Source organism: Psammomys obesus, unplaced genomic scaffold (assembly GCF_907164565.1).
Source record: "Psammomys obesus unplaced genomic scaffold, mPsaObe1.curated_primary_1811, whole genome shotgun sequence".
NCBI lineage: Eukaryota > Metazoa > Chordata > Mammalia > Rodentia > Muridae > Psammomys > Psammomys obesus.
In genome coordinates this window covers 4,876,976-4,890,216 of record NW_026591711.1, presented here as the reverse complement: position 1 = coordinate 4,890,216, position 13,241 = coordinate 4,876,976, and the positions used below count along the sequence as shown (strand labels likewise).

General features: G+C 43.1%; 1 protein-coding gene across 1 annotated transcript in view; it reads left to right on the top strand.

Moving 5' to 3' along the window:
- Cpvl (carboxypeptidase vitellogenic like) overlaps positions 1–13,241 on the top strand; it is a 102,435-nt gene that overhangs the window by 88,528 nt on the left and 666 nt on the right. The gene's annotated exons all lie outside the window — the stretch shown is intronic.

The window sequence follows — 13,241 nt, the reverse complement described above, 5'->3', positions numbered from 1 at the left end:
GTGGTCTGAGCCAACAACCAGGGACAAAGCCTTCAATGCTGGAACCTTTTGACAGCGTCTAGCCAAACCATGCTATGCCTGTTTAGGCCCTTGCTCTACTCTCTAGCAGTGTGACTTCAGGTTCTTTAGCCCTCCAAGTGGGTCCTCACCTGTGACACATTAGAGTTCTCAAACTGGCTGGCAGGTGTTCATCTCTGGTCTGTTTTTCCCCCTTAATTATTCAGTATACACTCAATAATTGAGTTGAAACAGAAAAGGAAAACTTCACAGGAAGACTTGTCATTGTGATTATTGAGATGATGCTCATTGATCACTCTGCACTCTACTCCACGCCTGGTGAACATGTGGCATTTGCCTCTCTTGTTGGTATAAGGGCCTCCCAGCATTAATCTGTTTTCACAAGGCAGGAAGTGTCCTCCCCTCCCCCAGCTCCATCCTTTCCCTCTACCCCCTCCCTAAGCTCATGGGGCTGCTCACTGATATTATGTGTTAAAAGTTCAAGTGATTAAATTACTTCAGCAATGTTTATCAGATTGACCTGGGGCTGTGTGTCCAGTTATTTCACTGTGACCAGGGAAACTGTCGCAATTGAAATGAGAAACAGGGAGGGCTGAGGTGATGTTTGCCATTCATTCTTCTATGAGGTGCTCTATTGATAAATGTGTCTAAATTGAGGAAGCTATTCTCTTTCAGGGTTTTCCCTCTGTTTGGAGATAGGGACTCCCTACGTAGTCCACACTGGTCTCAGACTTAAATCCTTTCTCCCTCTCCAGTGGTAGGAATACAGATGTGCACCACCGTGCCTGGTGAATTATTGAATTCACCATGCCTGGCTCCAGTATTGAATTATTTCCAAAGCATTGAGTCCCTCCCTGGTTCAGCAATGATCTGTGTCATCCCTGCTGACAGTAAATGAAGAGCACCCAGCCTTTTAATTTCTTTTCAGTTGTACTGAATTTCTAACGTATGGAAACAAAGAAGGGAGACGGAGGAGCTTAGGGTCAGCAAGCAGCAGGCGATCTTCAAAACAAGAAAGCAAGCTTCCTGGGCCTGGGATGTCCAGGGTGGAGATCTCAGTATTTATTTTTGTTCCTAATATTTATTTTTTTACACAGCAGCCAAAGTCCCAAGGTTTAGGTTCTGGCAGCTCTGCCTTCCTGAAGCTGCTGTGCAAGGGGACTTCCAGCTTCGGCCTTTGTTTCAGTAGGTCTTTGTGTGTCCTTCCCACCTACTGTGTTGAGGCAGGGGGCTGGACCTCATCATCCCTATGTTGGGAAAAGAGGAAAGCATTAAATCTCTGTAGATCCCTGTGAGTGTGCCAGAATCAATAGGCAGGGTTTTTTTTTTTCCTTTTTTAAAATCAAATATTTAATGCATGCTCAGTAGAAATAATGCTTGTGAAAGGTAAGACAGATGAGCGTGAACGACATTATCCTTGCCAGCCGGTTTAAGAAATCCAGAGTCCCTGTACCTTGGCCTTCCCTGCCCCACCTCCTCCTTCTACCCGTGGAAGGAAATGTCTTGTGTTTTGATCTTCATCATTCTCTTCCTTTGCTTGTTTGTGTTAATATTTTTCTGCATGCATTTTTTCTTTCCATGCTTAATTCCACTTAAAGGAACTAATCAGTGTGTACTTTATGGTAACATAATTATGCCAGCCTACACTGGGGAGGGTCACCTGTGTTGGAGTGCTCAGTTTTGCAGTTCATTTTCACCACATAATCTGATTGCATTGTTTACCCATCTATTGCTGGTGGACCCTTAGGCTGCTCCCGAAGCTTTGTACCTACAAATGGCCTCACTGTGAACATTCTTGCCCCCAAGCCTGTGCCTTTGTTAACATGACTGGATACATATGTCTTCCACACGGACTGTGTCCTTGGCATCTGAAAGGTCAGATTATTGAACACTGGGTTGTCCTTCGCTTACCTGGGCTTGTTAGGTGGAGGAGGCCTTCACATCTTCCCTGTATTATTCATAGTTAGTTTCCTCTTGCTCTTACCTTCTGCTGCCTACTTTTCTGGTCGCCATTAATTGCACTGACTGTGGCATGCCTTAGTTGTATAATAAGTGTTTGTTTATTTCTACATATCTCCTGCTGAAGTTGACTTCAAGGAAAAAAAAAACAAAACAAACAAAAAAAACCAACAAAAAACCAGAAACTTATTCCTTCAGCACCCTTTCGACTCATTTCCCCAAGCCAGTTGCTCTGTAGGAAGAAGCAGCTAATCGAATCCCGGGTTTCAGCTGTGCCTTGCAGCTACAGCCCAGTCTTAGGCATCAGGGGAGAGAACCTGATTCTTTCTCTCTGAGAATCCTTCTCACTTCCATCACCTGTCAGTCCAGACAAGGAGAAGACAGGATTCAGCTGGTTTGCTCTGCTGTGATTCTGCATTGCCAAATGTCTTACCAGAAAATTTAGGAGGGCCCTCACTGCCGGCCTTTCCCCCACCCCTAACACACACACACACAGCCCTCAGATGGCATCTTTCACGCCTGCTTCTTAGTCTCCTGCTCATTGGCCTGATTTGACTCATTCTCTAATGCTCGTCATAGAAACCACAGAGAACCACTTACAGAGCTGCATTCATACAAAGCAATAAAAACAGCGCAGTGTTTAGGGGAGCTTTAAAAAAAAAACAAAAACAACAACATGAGGGCTTTCCCACACTGAAAATTCCCAAGTGGAACCGTTGCCTTGTGGCAGTGTTCTAAATGAAGCCATTCAAGAGCATTCTGGGTTTGTATTTTAAATCGCTATTGTTTAATTCTTTCTTTTTCCAAGGAGCTCCTTAGCTCATCAAAACTCATCAGCTGACCCTTGTCTCAGTACTTTTCCAAACTATGAGTCTGGTCATGTCTTCTCCTTGCTTAAAGACTCTAACTTCACTCCCTTGGCTGAAGTGGAAACTCTACTTGGCTTAATAAAGATGTGCTCAGACCTCAATTCTGCTCTCCCCGCTTTCCAGTTAGAGCCCTGAGATGTAAAAAAGCAAGATACCATGTCACTCCCCTCAGGTGCAAACAAGCCCCGCAAGGTTCCCATGACTGCCTGATGAGCCACTTGCTGCTTTGGCGACTGAAATATTCTCCTTTGCCTGCCAAAGCTCAATTCCTGTGCTTCCTCCCGGAAGCTCTCCTTGATTCTGTCCCTCAGTGTAGCTCTTTCTCTGATTGGGTACATTCCCTATTGCATGTGCTAAACCAGGTACCATGATCGCCAGCTTCTGGTGATGCCAAGCCACTTGAGGCTGAAATAATGTGTCTCAGCTGTTTGCACACCCCTTACCACAGTTCCTGGCACTGAGTGGATATTCAGATCAAACTTTGATCCTTAGACCTATCATCTCCTCTCTCCCTCCTTTCTCCCTCCCTCATCCCTCCTCTCCTACACGTGTGCATTTTAATAGAGAGCAACGGCTTTTCCACACTCAGATAGGGCAGGGTGTCCTCTAGGCAATAGACTAGACTAGATACTGGCTAGTTGAGAACAGTCCTCTTCCCACTATGGGCTGCGTTGTTTATTTCAGCCACAGACTTTCCCTTCTGTGTTCCCTATTCTGGAACACAGAGTTATGAAAGAACTTGCAGGCTTCATTATCCTGCTGCTGAGGACAGCATCCTCTCTTTTCAAAGGCTGGGTTCTTGCTTTTTGTTTGGTTTCCTTAGCTTAAAAAAAAAAATCCACACAGCTCGCTTCCTGAAAACAAAGGAAGCAGTAAACAGTAACCACTCCCAATTTGACTCTGTATATCTGCCAGCAGCTTCCTAGCCCACATGGTTCTATTTCATTAGTGAGGACTGCTTAGCATAAAAAAAAAAGAATGCTTCTAAATTAAGCTGTCCGAATTGCAGTTGGTTAATACTCTGGGAGCTAATTTATTGTATGATTTAAAATATATATTGGCTACCAGGCTTGTTTCTTGATGTATTACAGCTAGGCAACAATGCATAATTTTCTCTTATCTGTTGAGTGGTTTTTAATAATCTATTGAAATTTGAAAGAGAACCACTTCATTAAATGGGGAGTGAATAAATACTAAGAGGTCCAGCATTTAAAGAATTGTCTACCCATGGAGAACAGGTTTAAAAAATTAATAGAGTTTCAGGAACCAAGAAAAGAATTGGGTTTGCTTTATAAACAGTAACTTTTTGTTGTTTGGAGTCAAAGCATAACCAACAGTCACAAAATCACTGTGGGAATGCTAAACAGAGTGAGAAAAACAAACCAATGTTGCAGAGAGGAAAGGGAGGTGACTGTCATAACTGTTAGCTGGACCAAGGAACTACTCCTCCTTGGTCCGGCTTTTGGGCTCAGCAATCAAATGTTTTATTTCAGGACATGTCGTTGGAAATATTCTGGTGTTTGGCACACTCTACCACAAACCCCTGGGACCCAGGACCGGTTGTGGATTCTGGGATCCATGTAGACTGTGGTTCAATCATACAGTTAAATTCATATACCATATCTGGTCTAAAGTTCTCCTAAACAGCCCAGCTTTGGAACGTGCTGAGGACTCTGTTGTAGATGCAAGCAGCCAGGATGTGATAGGGAGCCTTGAAGCTCCTTATTGTCAGTAACACCAGAATGCATGAGGCAGGTATGGGCAGGCAGGCAAGCGGGTAACAGGTCTTCTCATCTTTCTGCAAATATTTGAAATCTAGCCCATCTGATTTCCAGAGGCAAGGTTTCAGAGAAGTTTGGGGCCGTAAAACATATGTTTCAATGAATATTTTCTTAGCATGGTGGTATCCTTCGATCACTGTGACAAAACCCAGTCAAAGAAGCAAAGGTCATTTTATTCACACTCTCGGTGGTCCTAGAGCAGGGTCGTTAAGGCAAGAGTGTATGATGAGGCAAAGCTGCTCACCTCATGGTGATCAGGAAGCAAAAGGACAGGAAGAGGCCAGAGTTCAATAATATCCAGTGTCCTTTCCTTCCACTGAGATCCCTAGAGTAGCGGTTCTCAATCGTCCTAATGCGGAGATCCTTGAACACAGATAATATTATGAACTGTAATGTAAATAGTTTGTAACTAGAGGTTCGCCAGTGGCGTAGGGACCAGCAGGCTGAGAACCACTGTCTTAAAGGTTCTGCCATCTATCTTCCAGTAGTGCCGAGGGCCCAGGACTAAACCTTCAACACGTGAGTGTTTAGGGATCACTTCCTATCCAAACCACAGCACTTGAGTTTACTTTGAAAAAGAAGTAGCATGCCAAAATGTTCCCTGTTTGTCTGGGAAAAACAAAAGTGTAAGCCAACCATTGTCTGAGGGTAGATCAAAGGCCTTGCTTTGCACCGTTTGCCAGGCTCTCCAGTGTTGCCTCCACCTCCACTAATTTCATGTCACCGACCTTATGATAAGTCTAGAGCTGAGCGATGAACTATCCAGTCGGCTCTTCTGATTTGGTAGGAAAGGTGCAGCACAGCCCTGGGAGAAACACCCCATCATGTTTTTTTGCAGGAAGTAAAGACTGGGTGGGTTGGCTGGTTCATGGAGCTCGATGCCCGGTACACTGTGAGCCGTCCCCACTGGTAGAGAGCACGGATTTCTCAGCCTCTGCCCTCGCTACCCCAACCCTCACACCAAAGAAACAAACGTTAGATCCTGAAGTCAGATACTGGAAAGGGGTAAATAATGAGCTGAATTGTGCTTTCTATCCTCCTGCGGATATCAGATACAAACACTGGATTCACAATGGCCAACTGAGGAGTGCATTAAACACATGCTGTAAAGTGAGTTCCTCGAAGGGGGAAAGGCAGAGAGCCCTTTCTTCCCACTCTGCTAAGGCAAGTAAGGCCTTGCCTGCTTGTCACTTGTGTGCACAGCAACGAAGGGGGTTGGCACTGCCTGTGGGGAGAAGGGGAGATGAGATGCAGAGGAAGAACGGGATGGGTGATGGCGGTGGCAAGGGGAAGGGTAAACTCAGGTAGGCAGTTACGCTGAGCGTGCTGGTGGAGAGTCGACCTCACGATCAGGCAAGCTGCTTTTATTCGGATTGCTCCCAGGGGCAAGAGGGATCCCTAATATGGGAATCAAAATGCCTTTGAAGATTGATATTTTCACTCCGCATAAGTAAATGGTAATTCTTCTTTTCTAAATAAGAGTGTAAGTGGTGTGATATTTACTGCTCTCATTCTAGTAATTGAAGGAAAAATGACCCTTTGACCAAAAAAAACCTCAGACCATAATGCTGTGGCCAGTCACAAGTGCTTACAATTTTTCTCTATCAGCAAATGGAGTCAAAGTGATGCTCCTTTGTAGACAGACCGGGTATTGTTTATGTAAGCATTGTCTCTTTGAATTTTGTTTCATTGTTTCATGGGTTTTTTCTTTTTTTTAAGTTTTTCCAACTAGGTGGTGGTGGCATATGCTTTTAATCCCAGCACTCAAAGGGCAGAGTCTCTCTGAGTTCAGGGACAGCCTGGTCTACAAAAACAAAACAGAAACAGCCAGGGCTACAAAATAAAACAATTTATTTTTTTTATTGAAAATTGATTTTTTTTTCCCCTCACATATTACATCCTGATTGTGAGGTCTCCTTCCTTTACTCCTCCCAGTTCCTTCCTTCCTTCACTCCCATCCAGATCTATTCCTGTCTGTATCTTATTAGAAAATCAACAGAATTCTAAGGGACAATAATCAAATCAAATGTAATATAATAAACTATAAGATAAAATAAAGACTAACGCATCAGAATTGGACAAAACAAAAAGAACAAGAACCCAAGGAAAGGCACAAGAAACAGAGACTTATCCGTTTGCACTAAGTAATTACATGGAAACACTAAACTGGAAGGCATAATACATACACAGAGAACCTGTAGTGTAAAATTAAAGAATGAAACAACATGTAAATAAAATGGAGATGAGGTAAAATTTAAGAAAAAGAAGAGAAAAAGCCCTTACATGATAGTGTGAGACAGGAACCTCCAAAGACACCATTGAGTTCCTTATTTTCTTAGAGTGTCCAGCCATCCCAGATAGCTGACATTTTTACATTTAACACTAAGGTTCTAGATCCTCACTAAGTCCCTCAATCCTGAGAAACGTGGGTCATCTGATGACTTTAAGTCTTATCTCCATTCTACAGGTAAGAAAACAGAGGCCAGTAAGTCACCAAGGATATCCCAACCTGGGCTCAAATCCAGATGTGCCAAACTCCTCGTTGATGCTCGGGACGTCCTTCCACACTGCACTGTCCCTTTAGGTTTCAGCTGACACAGTGTCCAGTGAGAAAGCAGTGCTGACTTTAATCCTCGTCACAACCATGATAGAGTGAACAGGGCTGCATATGATAATGGGGGAAATAAAACCTTAAGTGACTGTTAAGCACACTCATGGCACATTGCTGACGTTGTGTGATAGGGTTTAAGAAACACACTCACAGGGCTTTCAACCCTCAGCTGATCATCTGGGACATCGGGAAAGAAGTTTGTTTCTTGATTCTATGTTTTTATCTAGCTTAACGGTGGGAACTTTGTTTATTTCATCTCACATGTGATGACTCTTCCATATTCTATCTGCATCCTTTTATTCCACCTATGACTTCAGAGTCATTATGCCCCCATTATAATTTGCTGATACATATGCTTTTATTATCCATTCACTCATATTTACAGAATTATAACACAGACATCCTAACTTAAGAAATGTACTTGAATTGGTGTATTTACCACTTTCCAAGGATATAAGGATACCTTTAACTATTTTCACACAGTTTACACCACCTTTGTGTGAGTGGTGTTTTTGCCATTATTATTAATATTAATTTTGTGATCCTTTTAGGGACCTTTTTTTTTTCTGGTTGATGAACAATCTTTTACCTTTCTGTTGGCAAAAGTTGTTTTTTTGTTGTTGTTGTTTTTTGTTTTTTCCGGTTTCTTATTTCCTTGACAATGTTTCAGTGAGGTCCCTGTGTGTGGAGAGGTATTAGATTAGCAATTCTTTCAGAATTTTGAAATTAAAAAAGCAAGCAAAATGCTTTTTAATTATCATCCAGTTCTATAATTAACCTTCCTCGTTCTTTTTCTGCAAAAATGTTCTCCTTTTTAAAATATATTTTGTTTTCATTGTATGTGTGCGCGTGTGCCTGAGTCTATGTATATGTACCATGTGTGTGCCTAAGGATGCCAGCAGAGGGACTCAGCGCTCCTGGAACTGGTTGTGTACTGCTGTGTAGGTGCTGGGAACCAAACATCTGTCCTCTGCAGGAGCAGTAAGCAATCTTGATCCCTGAGCCAACTCTCCACCCCATCCCGTCTTCAGTTTCTGTAGCCAGCTTGCTACTTCGTGGGTTCCTTACTCTCTTCCACTCTTGTTCCACCCTTCTAACCTCCCAATACGAGGTAGGAGAGAAAGAGGAATGGGGGAGGGAGAAGGAGGCATTGTTATCCTTAAACTACTTCCTGCTGATTAGGGCAAGTTTGATTTTCACCATCAGGATATTCAGTTTCTTCTTCTCCTCGCTTTGAGCCTGACCACTTAACAAATCGCAACGAAACTGCAGCAGTAGCAACCCTCTGCAGCAGCTGGAGCGGCAGCAGCACCACAGTCCCTCTTGGGACCTTCTCAAGAGTCACCAGAATCCCGAATGTTATTCACTTGCAGAAACTCTCTGCAGCGGGCAAAATCACACCCCTGATAGAGTGTGAGGCAAACCATAGTCAGCTGCTGTGGACAATCTGACGTACCCCCATATCCCACACTTGGGATTAAAAAAAAAGCTACTGTGGACAATCTGAGGCTTGGAATAAAAACAAAAACAAAAATATACATATTCTTATAACATTTCTGTGTTTTTAAAGAAACAAAAAATTCTCACTACAAGCTTCAGCACTATAGTGTTATGTGCTTAGATGTCATTTTCTTTGTATTTATCCTTTTGAGGGTTGTTGAGCTTCCCAAAACCGAGAACAGGTAGCTTTTTAATCAAGTCTGGACAATTATTATTAATCAACATCTCTAAGTATTTCTATGCCCCGTCCTTTAGGTTTCATCCTCAAAGTCCAGCCAAGAATGATCCGATGCTTTGCAGTCTCTTGGTCTTTCTTGTCTGTTCTGTATATGCTATGCTGCTGTTCATCATGCTTCTGTCTGGATGTGGTTGACTAACCTACAGACATGAACTTCTGTTTCTAATGTAATTTCTTTCTAATATGTCTAATCTACTATAATACCACCTGTGAAGTTCTCAGTTTCAGTTAGCAATGGGTATAAATCGTTTTATTAAGATCTATCTTTATTGATGTGTATACAGACACAGGTATACATACGTATGTGTTGTATTATATGGAAGTGTTTGCCTGCATGTTTAAATGGGACCCTTGTGTGAGCATGCCACCTATGAAAGCTAGAAGAGGATGTTAAGACTTTATTCAGTTCAGTGGTGAGAGAATATCAGTGGAGCTGGCTGCCGGCTGCTGAAGCTTTCCCATCTCTAGCTCTTCTTCTCTCCGCAGACACTCGTGGGTCTAATAGAAAGTCTGCTCTTTCCCGGTGCCAAGCCTCTATTTTCTTTTCTTTGGAGGGTTCTTTTTTCCTTTTTTTTTTGTTTGTTTGTTTTGCTCTTCCTTACACCACTAAGACCATCATGTCTTTTCTCTTATACCCATAACTGACACAACCCACACCAGAGCTCTGTGTGGATTTCTCCAGGAACACACAATACTGTGATGACTACATTTGGAGTCACTGAGGTACCTAGAAGCCTCACTTCCCCTCCTGTTCAATAGTCATTACTAGTCTGCTGGTGTACAATGGGAAACCCCAAGGATGGGTCCTCTTTTGTGTTGCTGAAGCAGCCCTGCCTTGGTATGTGCTCTGGTTTTCTTGGACGCTCCTTGCCTCATTTGTAGTCAGAGGTGTCTGCTGCTGATCCGTGGCTTGCTTCTGACTATTGTTCTCAGTTACTTTTTATTTTCCAAGTAACTTTTCCTGGGTGTATATTTATCTTAGTTTGACCTGTAGTTACTATCTGACAGCTAGAAACCAAGATTCATAGATAAGGTGTGTAATGATGCTAGAAAATTAACTTAGGTTTAAATTGGAAAGGTTAACGAGCGTGTGTCTCTTGCGCAACACTTTGTGGTGGACACTGGGCCTCTCAAAGCCATCCTAACCTTTTGTATCTCCCATGGCTCCCTTTCTCATTGTCCCGAACAGCAGTATCATCACTGGCAATCTTCTCAAGTCAGAAGCCTGAGGTGGAGGCAGTGACGGGGGACGAGCGTCACTTGGCCTTTATATCCGATCAGTCACTGATTCATTGGTTCTGTTCTGGCTCTGATACCCCCACCTCCCTCCCGATCCTACTCTCTTCTATGAGCCTGTGCCATCTTTGGTCTAAGTTGACGGTTCTCCACTGTTTACCCTGGTACCATTCCCTTCCGAAGCCTCCTCATCAGACATTAAGCAAGTGGGAATCTGAGCATAGCATTCCCTCCTTACAACCCTCTAGGCTGTAGAACAGGGAGCTAGGTGACTAGGTTTCCAGAGACTGTGGAGGAATGAGGCCTAGGCAGCCAGAGTATCAGCTGTGGTTTCCTTTGGGACAGTGAAAATAATCGACAACCCCTAGTGATGACAGAGGACACATTAAATGTGTCATATTTCACACATTACAATGATTAAAGATAGAATTTTATGTTAAGTGTATTTTGCTGCAATTAAAAATGAAGCCCCAAACATCTACTCTGCTCATCACAGCACATACCAGCAGGCATGTTTGCCAGTTCAACTCCTTAGTGGGCGGGGCTGCATACAGAAGTTGTGAATGCCTGTTGTTTCCCCCACCTGCACAAGAAGATTCTACTGCAATGTATCCCCGCTCCCCTGCCCGCCCAACCTTCTCAGTCCAGCAATCTTTTCCCCAAAGACCCCTGAGAAGTCTGCCCTGACATGTCTACACCACAAGCCTATTGTGAACTTCCTGTGGTCTGGTAGCCGAATAAGCCCTAACCGGAAAGACTCTCCGCCAGGTCCACATCTCTAGCTCCACGGAGAGTTGAATCATTTGCAAAAAACTAAGTTAGAGTGATGGTTTAATTGTTTGTGTTACCTTTTAAAAATTCATGGCGCACTTATGACCCCCAAGAACATCTGGAACACATGAGCTCCCCAAAAGACATCTTTTTTGAGAGTGAGGCTGTTTCTGTCTGGGGAGCCTGGAGATTAATCTTGTCACATTTGCATATGTAATCACAACCCTATCACATTTTGTCACACACCTCTGAGAGCTGCTGAGTAGCTTGCATCCTCGATTTGTGAGTGCTGAGACTTAGCTATAAAAATGAAAAGAAAAGAAAAACAATGAGTTATTTCTAAGCACCCGTGAATTCATTTTTTAGGTTGACATTGGTAAAACTGTTTGCAGAGCAGCTTGGGAGCTTGGAGCCCTGTGAAACAATCTTGTGCCTGTAGAGGCTTTCCTTTCCAGGGTTCAGGACGCTGGGTCCCATGACATTGGCTCATCACATGTGGTAGCTCACAAGTGGACCAAGTGGAGGTACATCACCGAGGAAACAAACTGCGCCAACTCCCGTGTTCCCCACCACTGACTGATCGGTGGCGTGGAAGATGTTCAGGCTCAGGGATGTATGAGCAGCTGTGAGAACAGGCGCCCATGGGGAATCGGACATTGTACTTGTATTGCCCTGCTTTGCTGCAGAGCGGAGAAAGCTCTGGACAGCACCAGTCCTCGGAAGGACAGTGCCAGCCACACTTTAGAACTGCTAGAGATGCAGGTTCTGTAGACACTCCGTGGATCCTCAGAATGGGAAAACCCAAATATTCTAATGCACATCCAAGCATGGAAACCATTCTTTATACAACTTCCTTAGGCCAAGAGTGCTGGTATGGCTGCAAGAACACTGAATGTTCTAGGGCAAGCAAGTTAAAGCAGATGTTTTGACTCCAGAAGCTTTAAAAAATCAGTTCACTTCTTTATTTGTATGTGTTTCTGTGTCTCTCTGTCTGAGCAGGAACACACAGAGCGGTCAAAAGAAGGGATCAGTGCCCTCCCCTTTCACTCTCTGGAATGTCTTCTCTCCATCCTTCAGAACTACCCACTTAACTATTGCACCATCTCTCCAGCACCAGTTCTAGAGTTGTGATGCAGATCATTACTTGACAAATAATGTTAGCAACAAATAAATGTTTATTTTGTGACACTGGGAAGTGAACCCAAGACCTCTACATGAGTAACATTTATTGTATATTCAGGCATCTGTGCTAAGTAGGTCCATATGCGGCATCCTAGTAAGTCCTTACACGACTTGGACCAACTCAAAGAGGAAGTATTTCTCTCCCAGTTGTACGGTCAAGCAATGGTACATGTGCCATTGGGAAAGCAGGAGAAGAAATACCTACCTGTGCCAATGGGCCACAGGCAATTTACCCTATATACTGAACAGACTTGAAACAAACATTTCTTAAATGCTCAGGATTTCTAGAGGCAGAGCTGGACACGGTCTGACTCAAAGATTAAAGGCAGACATGCTATGAAGTCAGAGATGCTAAGCTTTTCATTCTATCAGATGACTCGGGCACCAGCAAACAGTCAGGGTTTCAGCAATAATGGCCTCCAATTGGCTATAAAATAGCCTTAGTAGTTATCTTAGCCTATGTCCATGGTAACATCAGCTAACTTATAAAACCTAAGAATGCAACAGCTGTATATACTCCAAAATGAGTGGTTTTTATTTAAGTTGAGTTCAAATGAAGTGAGAGGATTTCAGATGTTTCTTTAGAAATCTGTCCTTCTTTTTCTTTGTCATCTTCAGGGCCCCCTAAAATCCTGACAGTTTTATCCCTAGCTATGAATGGGGACAGAAGTAAACACACATCCTCCTTTTAATGGGGAGCAGGGTAAGAACACAGAGTTAGTGTGTCCAAACACACTCTGGACTCTGGGATAATCAATGATCTTATGCTGAGGAGTTTGGGAGAACTTTCCCCATTTTAATTTGAAGTGTGTCAAAAGATAAGCTGGATTACTGGATGGATAGGCAGGCAGATGGAATCAGGCATGGGAGAAAGCAGAGATAGCAGATATTAAGTGAGGAGGAAACTAGATATAAGCTCAGGACTCTTCTTAAAAAAATATGCTATGTATTTGAGCTTTTCTTTAATATGATATCAGAAAAATAAAAATGTTCTAATTCTATGAGTGCTTAAAATAATCTTTATTCTAGGCATCAAGGATTTCTCTCTGTTATTTTAGTTAATTACTTATCATCAA